General features: G+C 33.6%; 1 protein-coding gene across 1 annotated transcript in view; it reads right to left on the minus strand.

Annotated features, from left to right (window-relative positions):
* Positions 1-17,093, minus strand: part of LOC111085380 (protein CASP-like) — a 300,479-nt gene that overhangs the window by 174,486 nt on the left and 108,900 nt on the right. The gene's annotated exons all lie outside the window — the stretch shown is intronic.

A 17,093-nucleotide genomic window follows, 5' to 3' on the forward strand; every position in this document is an offset into this window, starting at 1 on the left:
GATAGTTCTCTCTCAATAATTACATTCTAACATATATTTATATCATGAAATGTGTACATACCAGTCTCTCCACAACTACATTCTAATATATATTTCTACAAGTCATGTGCTACAAAACACTTTACGTAGCTCTACTATAACATCTATACTCTTCTAAACTTCATTTTGACACTAATATTTCTATTAAAATTATGTAACAATGTCCTATAGACAATACGAGCAGCACTATATTTATTGTAGTGAATACGCTAACCTGTGTAGCACTATACTTTTTTTTACACTACGTTCACAGTTCGAAGAAAAAACTCTCCTTTTTATTCCGCTACGTCGCAATATCTATTATTATGGTTTTTTTTTCCTTATCCACATAGTTACAATTTGTATTCCCGTAGCAATCTCTTTTTTTTTTTTCAATCCACGAAAATATATTTCGTGATTTTGTGGTAATTTCTGAGCTGTAAAATGAAAAAGCTATTCTGGTTCATTACAGAAATTAAACAAATCCTCCTTGCTCCTTACACTTATCCCCTTTCTTGTCCAATAATCTTTCGTTTCACTTAATTTAACAATATTTACCTGTATAGTTATGTCTTGTCCACTAACCTCTCCTTTCACTTACTTTAACAATATTTATCTGTATTGTTATGTCTTGTCCACTAACCTCTCCTTTCACTTACTTTAACAATATTCATCTATATTGTTATATCTTGTCCACCAATCTCGCCTTTCACTTACTTTAACATTGTTTATCTGTATTGTTATGTCTTGTCCACTAATCTCTCCTTTCACTTTAACATTGTTTATTTGGATTGTTATTTATTTCGCCTGTTATAGAACATATGTATTTTTCTTGCCTTAAGTTGATCACTTCCACTTCTTTCATGTTTTATTTACATTTCCTTCTACTCTATGAACTATTCACTTTTCTTCTTCTTCCTCCTCCTGCTCCAGCTGTTACTGAGTTAACTTAAAAGGAAATTTCTGTCACAAGCTCCCTGTAGCTCCTGATAATAGACATGATAACACGCTGAAATATAATTTTCGTGCTTTTAGATAATATAAAATGCTAATGGAATGTCTTCCACATATTTTCCTTTTTCGTTCATTATTATCTCTAACTCGGCAATACACTCTTTCCATAGCTCAACATGTTTAATAATGATTAAAAGAAAACTGTATCATGGTCAGAAACTGTTATCTTTCAACCATATAATATCCAAATGTAGAGCCCAAACTCGAGCATGTCTTACACCGTCAGTAGAGAAAGAAAGCTCAAACGACTTTCTTCCAACCCATTTCTCCTTTAAAGCTCACTAAATAACGCTACAATGGAAGGCAACGGGCATGCATGTGAATAAATGTATAAGATTGTATGATATAATGGGTGTTGTGTTTCCAAGATATGTCCATTCATCGAGCTAACTTGCTGTAACGGAGAACTATAAAGAAGTCCATAAATTACTGGACGAACGTCAAAAGCTAGGGATTGTACACACATGTGCATATTCACACACATATATTACTGACGAGAGTACAGATTTATAATATTTCATTTTATAACATTTATTTGCCTGCTTATATAGTTATTTAGTTAGGATTTTATGCAAATGTTTTTGTTCTTTTTACAAAATGAATACAATGAAAAGCGAACCGATTAACTTATGCTCAACTAATGTGTCTTGCATAGTTTATATATATTATGGGTATATGTTTGTAACAAAAAAAAAAGTTCTGGGTCATAAAATTCTAGAAATACAATGCGATAAGATGGCGTACTCACAAAATATCCAACACAGTAAACAGATTTGTGCGTGTTGTTTTATGTACGTATATAACTGCATGGGTCTAAAGCAAGAACAGGTTATGACTAGCAAGCGTATAACAGCAATTTCAGGAAATTTACAGGGATGACAATAAATTTAAAAACTGTTACGTTTATGGGATTTTCCACACATCTCTATGTTGTAGTTTCACACTACCATATCCATTTATCCTGTTCAATAATTCTATACATTTATTAAGTTTGTCCCTCCCCCTCCCTATTCAAGTGTTTCTGAAATTGAACACCCTATTCTATTCATAGATTTAATTACACTTTTCCATTTTATTTGCTTTTCCATTTTTTAGGTGTTCAATATAATAATAAGAGTATAAAATTATCTATAATAAGCACAGGAAAGTTAAGGCTACCACCCAGAATGTTCAAGGACATCATAATTAGCTTCCACACCAACAATGTCTCTATACAGGAAGACGGTCTTTAAAATTATACTTTGTTTCAAATATCTTCTGGGAGTGACACCGCTTAATAGAAAACTAAACGGTTAAAAAGAAGTGCTGTTTTATCCTTCAAATAAGGATTCATTTACTCACCTCTGAAACGACTAACTACGAGGAATGTGATGAAAAAAGTGTGCAGAGAAACGAAAATTTGTATAGTATCTGATAGGCCTAATAAATAATAAAACTGTGAAACTAGTTCCTGAGCACACTAGCGAAGTGTAACAAGCAGTACCACCCACAATAGAGGACAGCCGGGTAACTTGTCCGAGGCCCGTGCATTCAGAGAAGTCCGGACAACTTTGGCTGCTTGGAATACGCCAAAGTGTCACGTGGTCACGTGCAGAAAACAAATCCCACTCTATCTCCATCCCGGTAATGTCACTTTGCACACTTTCTTGGCGATCTGATTTTCACGGAAACAAAAAATAAGTTTTGTTGAATAACTCCACCGTCCGGGAAAAATGGGGTATTTTCGTCAAAACATTCGCGAAATTTGTGGCACATATAACTCCACCGTCCGGGAAAAATGGGGTACTTTCGTCAAAACATTCGCGAAATTTGTGGCACATATAACTCCACCGTCCGGGAAAAATGGGGTATTTTCGTCAAAACATTCGCGAAATTTGTGGCACATTAAATAATATTTTGATGTAAAAGAAAGACTATGTGTTTATCAAATAAAATGTTACTAATGATGAAGAATGCAGTTTTAATTTTTCACTTATGTGTATCACTATGTTTCTTGTTTTAAGTATGTAACAACCTTTCATCTAATAACATTACTGTACCCAGTTTACTAGATCTGTACGATGTGCTGCAGTGTAAGTTCATATGTCAATAGAACGTATTAGTACGAAAACTTTTACTTCACTGAGATAGCTGTAAGTCTTGTTGGCATATATGAAATAATGGCATAATGGATTGATATTTACAGAGGGAAGGGATATCTTCAAAGCAAAAGATACACACTGGTATAAGTTATACATTTACTATGGATCTCGAGGGAAGAAGACCCGATTAAAATTTTGAACTGAAGTTTCTGTAGATGGAGGGGGCGGGGGCCGGGAAACAAAAGACTTATCCTGAGGTCGAAGAGTTCTATGGACGGCATTGGTAACAAGAGTGAACAAACTACAAAAGATTTATATGTCCGATTGTCTGCTGTGAAGACTCCTTATTTTCGACAATGTGAAACATAAGACATTATTATTTTTTTCATAAAAGACTTGCATGAAAACATGTAATTTGAGAAACGTGCATTTATTTTATTTTATTAAATACTACAGGAATATACTTTTACAAATCGGCAAATAGGAAACGTGCTTGTCTGCTTGATTTCAATAATAGGTACACACACAAACACAAGTATATCCATTATGGTTTTGAAACCCTTAAGTAGGTGTGAAGAGACTTTTTCCAGTGCATATATTACTAAGAAAACACGTATCTTAAATGCTGCTTTTCGTTTTACAACTGAAAATTCTTCGGCTTAGGTAATCATGAAAGCCTTAGTTATCTTTCCGATATTTATTTTAGTAACATTTTCCTCTTTTATTCACATAATAAATACAGGTTTCAACACGTCTCCATACGATCAGTTATGTTCTTTACCTATTGTTGCTCTCACACACTCTACGATTGTAGCACGCGCCCGTGTTGTGAATGTATTGTTGCACTCACAAACTCTACTTTTACAACAAGTAACTGTATTGTGAATTTATTGTTGCACTCACACACTACCTTTGTAGCAAGTGCTCGTGTTGTGAAAGTATTGTTACTCTCACACATTATACTTTTACAACAAGTAATTGTGCTGTGTATATATTGTTGTTCTCACAAACTCTACTTTTACTGCAATTAAATATATATCTATTGTGTATGTATTGTTGCTCTCACAAACTCTAATTATACAAGTGTTGTGTATGTGTTGTTGCTCTCACAAACTCTAATTATACAAATGCCTGTGTTGTGAATGTATTATTGCTCTCACAAACTCTAATTATACAAGTGCCTGTGTTGTGAATGTATTATTGCTCTAACAAACTTTAATTATACAAGTGTTGTGAATTTATTGTTTCTCTAACAAACTCTACTTTTACAGCAAGTGCCCGTGTTTTGACTGTACTGTTACTCCAACTCTTTCTTTATAGCAAGTGACTGTTTGGTGAATTTATTGTTGCTCTAATAAACTCTCCTTTTGTAAAAAGTGCTTGTATTGTGAAAGTACTGCTGCTCTCACAAACACTTTCTTTATAACAAGTGCTTGTGTTGTGAAAACACGCCTGCAGATATTTTAAGCAATAATTCAAGTACCCTTAATTCCACAGCTTGAACGGTTATTAAATAAAATGTTGCTCTGACATTACGGATGACAAATTTCAAGGCACAGATTCGCCAGTTATTAAAGATCAGACGTTTGCTGGAACGTAACGTGTCAGGTAGCGTGGCTTTTTAATTAAAATTAATTATAAGTTTAAGGAAGCTAGTTTGAAAAATGCAACCCCCCCCCCTCAATAAATAAATTTTGCAAATGATAAGCAACACATTTTGAGAGGACAACCTAGGAATGTGGTCACTTATCCATTTACTCAAGTTCTATACCTATATCAAATCTTTAAGTTCACTTTGATTTTTACCAGAATATTTCCTTCATAGACAGATGAACTCTTCTAGAAAATTCTTCCCATAAAAAAAAGTCCAGGCCTAAACTGAACTTTTTTAGTGTATTATCCTATTTTTTATACCTATTATACCCTATTTTATTTCCTGATATACAATGCGTGTTCAAGAACTTACTTATATTTATAAAAAACAAATTAGGCGTCTAAAAGAACAAAAACAAGGAACCGTGAACCAGTAATATGGTAAACACAACTCATACATATATATACAATATATATATATATACATCAAAAGTTCAAAACGAATGCCCGAGCAATACTAAAAATATTTTTTAATAAAAAAAGAAAGACAACATTTTGACTTTTCCTATTTTATTCAAGTTTCTAAATGAAAAACGAACAGCAACTTCACAGTGTCAAGCTACTCAATTTCTTCAAAATTGCAAAAATAATTCATGATAAACCCCAAAATAAAATAACTTATGTATAAAAGTGATATAAGTATAATAACTATTGATTGAAGTAAAATAACACAAAACAAAAATCTCTAAATTAACCCTCGTTTAACTGACAGTTGAATTTCACGATAAAAAGTTTTTCATATTTCAGCCTCATTTGTAAATTGGTACATTCCCAAATTGGGAAAAAGATGAAACAAACTGTTCTCTTAATTCGCCAGACTATTTTGTGGTGCATTTATAAAAATGGTTTGAGCAAAGGACTGCAATATATTTGTCATTTCTTCTGCCCACCACGGGTATCGAAACCCGGTTTGCAGCGGTGTAAGTCCGCAGACATACCGCTGTGCCACTGGAGGGCGCTTGCTTTGTGTACTTCGTAGTAATCATTTCAGTAGGTGCTTCGAAAATTAAGAGTTTAAGCAGAAATATAGGTGTTAAAATTGTTTGATTGTTTTAAATCAAAGCCATACAATTGGCTATCCGAGTTTTGTCCATCGCGGGGAGTCGAACCCCAGGTTTTAGTGTTAACCCACAGGCGGATAGGTGTTGAAATAATTCGAAATTTTAACTGTCAATTAAGAACTTCTATTTATATGTTAATACACCCAATTCGTTGGGAAACATATGTGTGAAGAACAGAAAAATTTTAAATTTTAAATTATGAATTTACTTAAGTGCCACTTCGTAGCTCCCCAGTGGCACAACGGTATGTCTGCGGACTTACAACGCTAGATTCCGGGTTTCGATACCCGTGGTGGGCAGAGCACAGATAGCTCATTGTGTAGCTTTGTGCATAATTACAAACAAACAAACTATTTCTTAGCACAGATAGACCATTGTGTAGCTTTGTGTTTAACTACAAACAAAGAACAAAAAAAGAAGAACACAAAGCAGGATCTGATTAACATATACGCTTACAGACACCTAGGGCTCCAAAAATGTTTTATGACAATCTATAATATAAATAATATTAATAATGCAATACGCGCATATTTTCTTAACATTTTACAATTTTTCCTTGTAAAAAACATTATTACAGTCATCACCTGCCCCCCTTCTCTGAGAAATGTTATATTTCAACTTTACCAGCTAGTAATATACCTTGGAGACAGGAGGTGGGTGCTGTACCACCCTAGGTAAGATAAATATTTAATATCTGATGTAAACATTGTATATACATATATATATATATTATGACATCCGGAGGTGGGGGGGGGGGTATATACTCTCCATGTCTAAAGCCTCAAAAATTCTTAATATTGCCCTGTGATATACCTGAGAGTTTATTTTTTGTCGTCCTATAAAATATGTTTTACATTTTTAGGCTTACAGTAAGCTATTTTTACTTGGTATTTACTGAATATTTCCTTCAATCTGCTCGCTTTCAGAATTCCTAATTCTGAGTGAATCAGAATAAGAAGTCGCAATAATCGACAGGACCTCTTTGTCATTTCGTTAAACAAAACCTAACTGTTCAGCGAGGGAGACATTGTTTTAACTAACCCCAGTTGATATTCTGTTTGTATTTAAAAATGTTTTCTTTCATTCAGCTTTATTTCCTGATAGTTCAGATAACAAATAACGGAGAAAACAGGAAATAAGATAAAATGTATGGGTTTCTCTTCATGATGTTCGACATGTTTTGTATATCTCCTGAAATCTTCCCTGTTAGTTCAATGCGAGCTTTAATTGGCTGTCCTTTTTATATTGGATAATGGTATAATTTATAACTAAGTCAAGTTAATTGACTATAATAGAACCTCCATAATATACTTCCCCAGTACTTACTGAGCCAAGCGTGGCTTAGTGGTAAGCATTCAGGACTATTCATTCATAAGTCTATGGTACGCGTCCCGTTGCCGCAAATTCGCGGGGATTGTGGGTGCGTTATAAGAGTGACGGCCAACTCCAAATATTGAATCAGAATAGCCGAAAACTTGACGTTGAGTGCTGTTGACAAGCTCTTTTCTTTCTACCAGTTCAAAATTAGGAACGTTTCGTGCGCAGGTAATCATTGTGTAGCAAATATCCGCAACAAAAATTACTAGTATCATAGCTACCATTTTATTCATTACCATACCTTAGTCTAATACCCTGCTGGTGTATTAATAAGGAAACATATCTCATACAATTCTGTTATGGAATGTGAAGTTGGGCAATACACGTTTTTCTCCATCTGAAATCCCAGTGTATCTTATCACTTCCATCTTTAGTCTATAATTAAACTAGAAAACTGGTTGGTCGAATCTGATTACATATTGACATAAATAAGACAGGGAAAGCATACCCTTTCCACAAGGGGTCTTGAAGAATCCTTAATTATTAACAGATGTTAATTAGTGAATTTGTTCCTGTGGTCCGTAACGTGGTCTTTCTGCTATCAACACCAAAACAAAAGATAATTATAGCAGTGCTTGTAATTAAACAATGTTTTCATTCCTAAGAGAGTAGGCGGGAAGACAACTGGTGTTGAAACACACTAAAAATGTCTAAAATTACGTTAGCGTCATGGATAGATCGATGGGTAGACGGACAGGCAAGCAGATAGATAAATAACGTGCTTTGCGTGGAGTTAAACGGCTGGTCAGTAGTATTTTTTGGCTAAATAACCAACAAGATAGAAGAATCTTAGGCACGCGACTGCGAATGGGAAATTGGTTCAAGTATGAACTTCGGGACCCGTTAACTGAATGTTGACGGTACTCTAGGCCAAGTAATTAAGAGAAATACGAACCTACAAGATGTATAATATATACTTTATAACGTAATTAACACTTCTTTATTCTTATTCTTCCCTCAAAGTTCTATTAATCCATATGTGAATATTTCACACTTAGGTACAAAAGATGTGAAACCAAAACTTTGCGCAGAACTGTGCTTATTTTTAACACTGGGCTTTCTGCTGTGAGAAGTTTTCACTTTTGGAGCCTGAACTGTAAAATCAATTTCGTGACTGATTGTTTTTCCACTCGGAATAGTGTGTCTCACATAAAATGCGTTGTACACTCTTTATTACACCTTTACAGTATTTATTTTCAGAAAAGAACTATGGCTCTAAAATATCTTCAAAATTGTAGATTTTTTTAAACCAGCAACGCACGAATTTTAATGTCACAAATAATCAAATAGTATATGATAAAAAAGGTAACTTTAATGTCACAAATAATCAAATAGTATACGATAAAAAGGTAACTTTAATATCAAAAATAATCAAATAGTATATGATAAAAAGGTAACTTTTAATGTCACAAATAATCAAATAGTATATAATAAAAGAGGTGAACTTTTAATGTCACAAATAATCAAATAGTATATGATAAAAAAGGTAACGATCTTCTCTAATCTATTTTAACTCAGTTTCGTGCAGCAGCTAAATTTGTAACACCTGTTTAGTTTTTCATCAAGGTAAAGGTTTTATTAACGACAAGAACTTTACCTTTTAAACACCTGTCTTATCCATTTATACATTAATTTTAGTTATAGCACAGACACTTTTTTTTACATATTAGATATTCATATCTTTCTTTTATAAGTCATGTTCCATGTTTCCAGAAGTGAAACAGAAACAAAAAAAAAGATAGAGAGTAAGAGTGTGTTTAACGTTAACTTTTCGCAATATAATATAAAAGTAAGTAATATATATATTTATATATACTTTCTTAAATGTGTGTGTGACATTATTATAGAAATGGCTCTGGTCATAAATCATTATTCAGTTTTTCTATGGACTGAAAGCTTTTCTGTTTTGTCCTGAACACTATTAAGTAAATATATATATATATATTTATCGTATCCCAACAGTTCTACTTCTGCAATTCGGTCTACTCTAAAAACAAACTTCGTTTTTTCCGCGAAGTCGAATGCAGATATTGATCACCACAGGTGACGAATGCGGAAAACATCTAAATATACAGAATAGAAGTTTAACAAATTTACACGAATAATTTATCATATGGAAATAAAAGGACACATTGTGAGGCTGCTTAAAAACAGTACAATTTCTGGTAGATCATTAAACCGTTTTCGTAGTAGATTGATTACAAATCTGAATGACTGTATCATTAAAAACAACAACAACATTGGTTCGCGTTAGAAAACAAAATATCAATTCTATACTTTGTTTTAGAATGTTGCGCAGAGCTTCACAAGAGCTCTCTGCATATAGCTGTCTCTACTTTAGAGACAATAACAACAACATTGGTTCGCGTTAGAAAACAAAATATCAATTCTATACTTTGTTTTAGAATGTTGCGCAGAGCTTCACAAGAGCTCTCTGCATATAGCTGTCTCTACTTTAGAGATGACAGGCTAGAGGAAAGGCTGCTATTCAATGGCATCCACCGCCAACTCTTGTGCTACTCTTGTATGGTTGAAATTGAAATTTGACCGTCACTTTTATAACACATACATAACCTCAAAGTGCGAAGCAAAGGGTTATGAATCACTGAACCTTGAGATTCCCAGTTCTGGTACGCTGAACATTCAGCACATATATTTGTACTCTAATAACAACAACACAATACTTCTAAATAAGACGTATAGTAAAGTGATAAGATTTTTGTTTTAATAACATTTATGAAAGAATATTAGAAGATTAGTTTAGTCGAACGATTGTTTTCTGCAATAATTGCAATAATTAACGTATACGCAATAAATATTAATACATTACAAGTATCAACTTGTGTTTTTCTAATTATCCATTTAAGACCGATGTTCCTCAAACTTAATTATTATGATACATCCACAGTTACTTACAATAAACAGTAAGAAGAAAAAAATATTACAAAACATTTCAGGTATCTCACGTCAGCTTCAGATAAAAGAAGAAAAAAGTACACCAATCATAAACTCTACCAACATGTTTTGATAATTAATATTTACAGAATATACAATTTTATAACGAGAGTTTTTGCATGCTGTGGGATAATTATGAATGTTACAAATACGTGCTTATTTCGATGTTTCTCTGAGTCTATCTAGTGTTGTCTCAACTTGCTAACACCCGTGGATTTCCCTTGCACATTGCATCGACTTCTCATATACACGTAAATCTATACTAATTATAAGTAATACAAGTCAGGTTACTTTACGATTTTTTCAATGCAAGACAGAATTATAATCTTACTGGACCTAAAACCATATGACAGTTTTCTTTGTTTGTTTGTTTTTAAGAACATCCTGATGGCCTCTTTGTTTAACTTTGTTTTTCAGGAGTTTTCTCTTATATGAATATTTTATAACTATGGCTGCATTATAGTTTTCATCTGTTAATTTCTGTGCAGTTGGTCAAAATAAATACAGGGTATAGGTTGAAGAAATGATACATAGTTTGTCCGAAAAGTCTGGAACCAGAGGCACTTCAACGAATTTTACAAAATGTGTTCCACGTGCCGTCCTTGTAATTCGAAACAAGTTTGGATTAACAGCAGAATTAACTTGACTTTCTTATGTTTTGACAACGCCATATTCAGTCACGTATCTGAAGTTAAGAAAAGCTACAAATCCACTATGGTTACAAACTTCTTGGGCACCATGTAGGACGTTTACTGAAAAAATTTGTAGAAAATTCTAATATTCGAGTCCGATTCACCCTATTTTGAAACCAGAATAGCAGTATCCATTGAAAAAATTGAATTGGTGAAGTAAATTGTTGTACTTATTATTTATTATATAGTAATGGTTTCATTATGTTTATAAAAAAAAATTGGATTAAATTTTCATTATAGTTGAGAAAGTAAGATTTTATTAAACTTTCCCAATCTCGTTACTCCCAGTCATGATGAAAGTTTTAATCCAATCTCACTTCTCCCAGTCATGATGAAAGTTTTAATCCAATCTCACTTCTCCCAGTCATGATGAAAGTTTTAATCCAATCTCACTTCTCCCAGTCATGATGAAAGTTTTAATCCAATCTCACTACTTTCAGTCATGATGATAGTTTTAACCAAATCTCACTACTCTCAGTCATGATGATAGTTTTAACCAAATCTCACTATTCTCAACTATAACATTAAAACTTTCATCATGACTGAGAATAGTGAGATTGGAATCAAACTTTCATCATGACTGGAAGTAGTGAGAGTGGATTCAAACTTTCATCATGACTGGAAGTAGTGAGATTGGAATCAAACTTTCATCATGATTGAGAGTAGTGAGATTGGAATCAAACTTTCATCATGACTGGAAGTAGTGAGATTGGATTCAAACTTTCATCATGACTGAGAGTAGTGAGACTGGATTAAAACTTTCATCATGACTGAGAGTAGTGAGATTGGAATCAAACTTTCATCATGACTGAGAGTAGTGAGATTGGAATCAAACTTTCATCATGACTGAGAGTAGTGAGATTGGAATCAAACTTTCATCATGACTGGGAGTAGTGTGATTGGAATCAAACTTTCATCATGACTGGGAGTAGTGAGACTGGAATCAAACTTTCATCATGACTGAGAGTAGTAAGATTGGATTCAAACTTTCATCATGACTGGGAGTAGTTAGATTGGATAAAAAAGCTCATCATGGTTGAAAGACTGAGACTGAATTAAAAATTCACTGTAGTTAAGAAAGTAAAATTGAATTAAGAAATCATTATGGTTGAAAAAAGTGAGATTGGATTTCTACCATTGACTGATTGATATGTATATAAAATAGTATCAAAGAAATGACTAAGTAAAAGCAACTTGAAACTGGTAAATTTGTATCACCAAGAAACTGAGAAGAAATGATTGGTTGTTTTGTTTTATTAAAGAAAAACATGGAAATGTTCACCTATTTCCACGTTTGTATAAATAAGTGAAAGTTAGTTTGCTAAAGTACACAAACGAAACTTTACAGAATGTGCGTTCTGTATACGTCAGCAATGTCCAATATTAAATCATTCAATCTCTAAAATACATCCTATATAGAAAAACTTATAACCTTTTTTTTCCAATAGTTTATTTTACAGGTGAGGCCAACTTTGAAAAACGTAAAAGCCAGAAGAAACAACTGCATCCGAAAAAGAGTCACAACTGGTATTTAACCTTTAACTATACACGTCAGTAAATTGTTAATTAGTCAAGCGGCTAATGTGGAATGTCGTTCTATTTATATAAATATAGTGTAAATAGAAATAGGTACATAAAAGCTATTCTCTACATGGGAATTACATACATTCAAAGATTAAAAACTCACAACTATTGGCGAGTCGCACGCGTCTCGCGGTTTACATTGCAAAATTTTTGTAATGTATCATGTTATCATTGCACCAGTTAATGCAATAAATATCTATAACAACACAAAGTTACTATAGTAACATAGCACTGATACGTTATAAAACTTTGCGTAACGTCCTTTAAGTGTGAGACTTTAAAACTCTTTTAAAGTTTTACATATTAAAGTGCATAGAAAAAAAAATAATATTAACATTCTAGACTAAGTGAAAAACAAACTATTCGTTGCTGTCCTATTTTTAACAAATGGATGATTCTTTTAACCACAACGAGCCCGCTCTAAATAACTTAATTTTTTTAAATATAAAATGGTACTTGTCGTGTTTAACGAAGAAAATGAAATAATTAAAAAACAGAATTATAAACTTTTCACTAATTAAAGCGATCTCAACTTCCAGATTTACTCACAGAAACGTTATGCACGAACCATAATGAACTAGAGAAATGTAATATCATCTTCCCTTAAGTATTAAAGTCAGATGCGTTTATTATTAAACACACGAGATGTTAGAAAGAAATGAAGTCTTAATGTGAAAGCTGATAATAGTTGAATTTAACTTTTACGTATGGATGTGTGTTATTGTATATTATTCCAAATGTTTATTGAGAATCTTGTTATTTCGCTTTTCAAAGCTTGCACAGTAGACTAAGATCCCGAATCCACATGTTGAAATGACGACTAATACAACCATAAAAAATAAAATAACTTCTCACAACCTGAAGTTTCAGCATACTCGTTTTTTCTATGGGCCACAGCGTCACAGACTAAAAGAACTGTCTGAATAATGTTGTATTATTAATTCTTATCCTAACAATTTGATTTGTAAATAGATAAACTTGATTACAATTACATTCACTTGCTTAATTTGGTTCATGCTGGAACAGTGATTGTTCATGAAAGTTGATGATATATATATAAATATATATAGTGCCTAGACGGCCACAGTGTCTGTCGATCCCAGTTGGCCTAATGAGCCCTGGTGTCGTACGAAAGGTCTCGTCGGCACTGTGTATGGCAGATATAGTTTGATTGAAAAATTATAACGTGCTCTCCTTTGCTATAATTCATGGGTTCTTAGATATAATGACAGCACTACTGTCATCTAATGTAGATTACAAATATCTATTCGCTCTAACAAACACCAAAAAATCTTCTAGATAGAGATGATTAGACCAGCTGGGTTTTCAGGGGATTTTATTTCTTAGATGTTCACGATACTCCTTCCTTTCATAATGTGAAAATGTTATTAAATGCCCAGTAAAAAGGTCAATTAGTCTTTTACATTCTATTATTTCTCCAAATAGCAAAACAATGTTATTTGCCTCAGGACATTTTACGATCAAATACTAAAGTAATAAGGCTGCAAGAAAAGAAAAAAAGTTTCAAGAAGCGAGAATTTATATTTGGAATTTTGTTGCAAAGCTAAAAAGGGATATCAACACATAGTCGCCCATAATTCTTTATCTATATTTATGGCAAAGGTACTAATGGTGTCTACTGCTGTTCCTAATTTTGAACTACTGACCAGAGGGAAGGCAGCCAGTCAGCAGCACTCTATCAACCACGCTAGTATATTAACTGTCACTCTTATAACGCACCTATAGCTTAATGTGTGTGAGGAGAGAATATTTTTTGGTATCGCACGGATTCGAACCCGGTTCTCCGGCTGCAAAATACAGAGTTCTGCCTCAGGGTCAACCCGCATCTCTGTAGGATTCATGAGCTAAAGAGAATACAGGTGGTCAATAACACCACCGCCATCTCTTGGACTACTCTTCTCTTCCCGAATAGTGCGATTTCACTGTCACTCTTAGAGCACACCCACGGCAACAAAGGATAGAGAGCGTTTTTGCAGCAACGGGAAGCAAGCCATGAACCCTTTGATTCGTAGCCTAGACATGCTAATCCTGGGCCACACCCGGTTCATGGAACGAGAAATATAAGCGTGTAAGGTTACATAAAGTATTCGAAAAGAAAAATAAGAAATATTTGAGTTTTACGTCTTGTTTGTATTTTCGCTGCGAAAATCATTATACATTATATCATTATAGGAAGAAGCATATTAGGTGTCATAAACAAAAATATAAAAACGAATAAAACACAAAATGAGGACCATTAGCAAATGTTATGCAGAGAACCAGCCGTACAGACATGCTGATGGGATATAATGTGGGTGGATGTGTCGTCAGTTGAAACTAGGATATTCAGTTTCACACTTTGATTTTCTATGTTTAGGTGTATTTTATTTAGATGTTTCTTCGTGTAGAAAAGCGCCCTCTACCTAATGTTTCCTGTATATTAGAGAAATGTGATCGCTGGTTTTTCCTACGATCGGCACACATTTTGCAGTTATATCGCTAGATGGAGAAGATAACTGAGGTACCTTCTGTTAAAACGAGTATCTTTATCAACGAATTCCATAAAACTATTGAATTTATTAAGATTAAGATGCAGCCTATTCCAAACTATTTCTAAAGAACAATCGAGCAGTTATTAGAATTATTAATGTGTACAATAATTGTAATTAAATACTTTGTTAACGTTACTGGAAAAAAAGACCTTTACGGAGGTAAAAAGCTTATTGACATAGTGTCTTCGTGGATTTAAGTTTTAGTATCATATATTGGGGAATAGCTGTGCTGGGTCTTGGTATCCTATACACGTGGTATTTCTAGGCTGAGATTTGGAATCATCTGCACGTGGCATTTCTGGGCGAAGTTTAGGCATCCTGTAGATGTGGTATTTCTGGGTTGGGTTTTAGCATCCTACACAGGAGATATTTCTGGGCTAGGTTTTAACATCCTATAAACGTGGTATTTCTGGGTTGGGTTTTAGAATCCTACACACGTGGTATTTCTGGTTGAGTTTTGACGTCCAATTCATACGGTATTTCTAATTGGGGTTTTGGTATTCCATATACTCAGAATATCTAGAGTATATATTCGTATCCTTTACAGGTATTTCTGGTTGAGTTTTGACGTCCAATACATACGGTATTTCTAATTGGGGTTTTGGTATTCCATATACTCAGAATATCTAGAGTATATATTCGTATCCTTTACATGCAAAATGATTTTCTACGTTCAGGATATTTAAATTATATTTCGGTATCCCATACACCTTGAATGCCCTGAATAGATTTAATTTATTCTTTACACCCAAAAAATGGGGCAAGTTCAACATTCATGTCCATTTCTGATAGGACTTATATAAATCCGTCTCAAACAAAGCTAATCTAATAAAAGTTTGGAAAAATATTCACACACACACATACACATATATATATATGTGTGTGTGTGTGTGTGTGTTTGTGTATGAATGTATGTATAATGAGTATGCACGTTGTATGAATTGTCAACATCAGCACGAGTATAATAAGTACTTTGTAAATTATTTAATTTATAAAGTTGTACCTTATTATGTTTCGCATAGGCCCGGCATGGCCAGGCTGTAAGGGTGCTTGAAACGCAATCTGAGGGTCGTGGGGGTGTTATAATGTTACGGCCAATCCCACTATTCGTTGGTAAAAGAGTAGCCCAAGAGTTGTCTGTGGGTGGTGATGACTAGCTGCATTCTCTCTAGTCTTTCACTGCTAAATTATGGACGCTAGCGCAGATAGCCCTCGTGTAGCTTTGCGCGAAATTCAAAAACAAATACATAAATAAAGTAAAATCACAACGTTTGACATAATTTCCATACCCCTATCCATTACAAGTCGTGAACCCATACTTTAATCGTTTAAATTAATATTGGAGCTCTCTGCTAGGCCGATATACCTTGCCGTTTTTTTTGTCACCGTTTTTCATTTAACGCAAAAAATAAAAATAAAAATTCTGGCAACTTATTTGCTGATTCTGTTTTTTTCTCTCACGCCCAACGTAAAACTAACTTCACGTGTTTCGATCACGCCTATGACGTCGCTACCTCTTCCTTCTGTTTTCCACCTGTCAGCAATTTTTTTACAAGGTTTAAACAGAAACCTTAAAGTGCAGCATTTTTCCAAATTATAAAAGTACGGAGACGTAGCGACAACCTAAAAACAATACGGCATCTCTAATCAAACCATTTTTAATGTATTATAGAAGAAGTGGTGCTTCACTGTCCAGTGCATAGTTTTCTATCAAGGAATAAAATATATACACACTATTTTCTTATATGATTGAATTAATCAGTTATGACAGTGATTCGTGACATTATAAATGTAGACTTTTAACTGTTGTAGGAGAAAAAATCAAATTATGCATTACTAGCGGTAAAAGGGGATCCTAAATACAACCAAATTATTCATTAGTAGCGGTAAAGGGGAACCTAAATACAACGAAATTATGCATTAGTAGCGGTAAAGGGGAACCTAAATACAAACAAATTATGCGTTAGTAGCGGTAAAGGGGAACCTAAATACAATGAAATTATGCATTAGTAGCGGTAAAGGGGAACCTAAATACAACCAAATTATGAATTAATAGCGGTAAAGTGGAACCTAAATACAACCAAATTATGCATTAGTGGCGATACG

This window comes from Limulus polyphemus, unplaced genomic scaffold (genome assembly GCF_000517525.1).
Source record: "Limulus polyphemus unplaced genomic scaffold, Limulus_polyphemus-2.1.2 Scaffold358, whole genome shotgun sequence".
Classification (NCBI taxonomy): domain Eukaryota; kingdom Metazoa; phylum Arthropoda; class Merostomata; order Xiphosura; family Limulidae; genus Limulus; species Limulus polyphemus.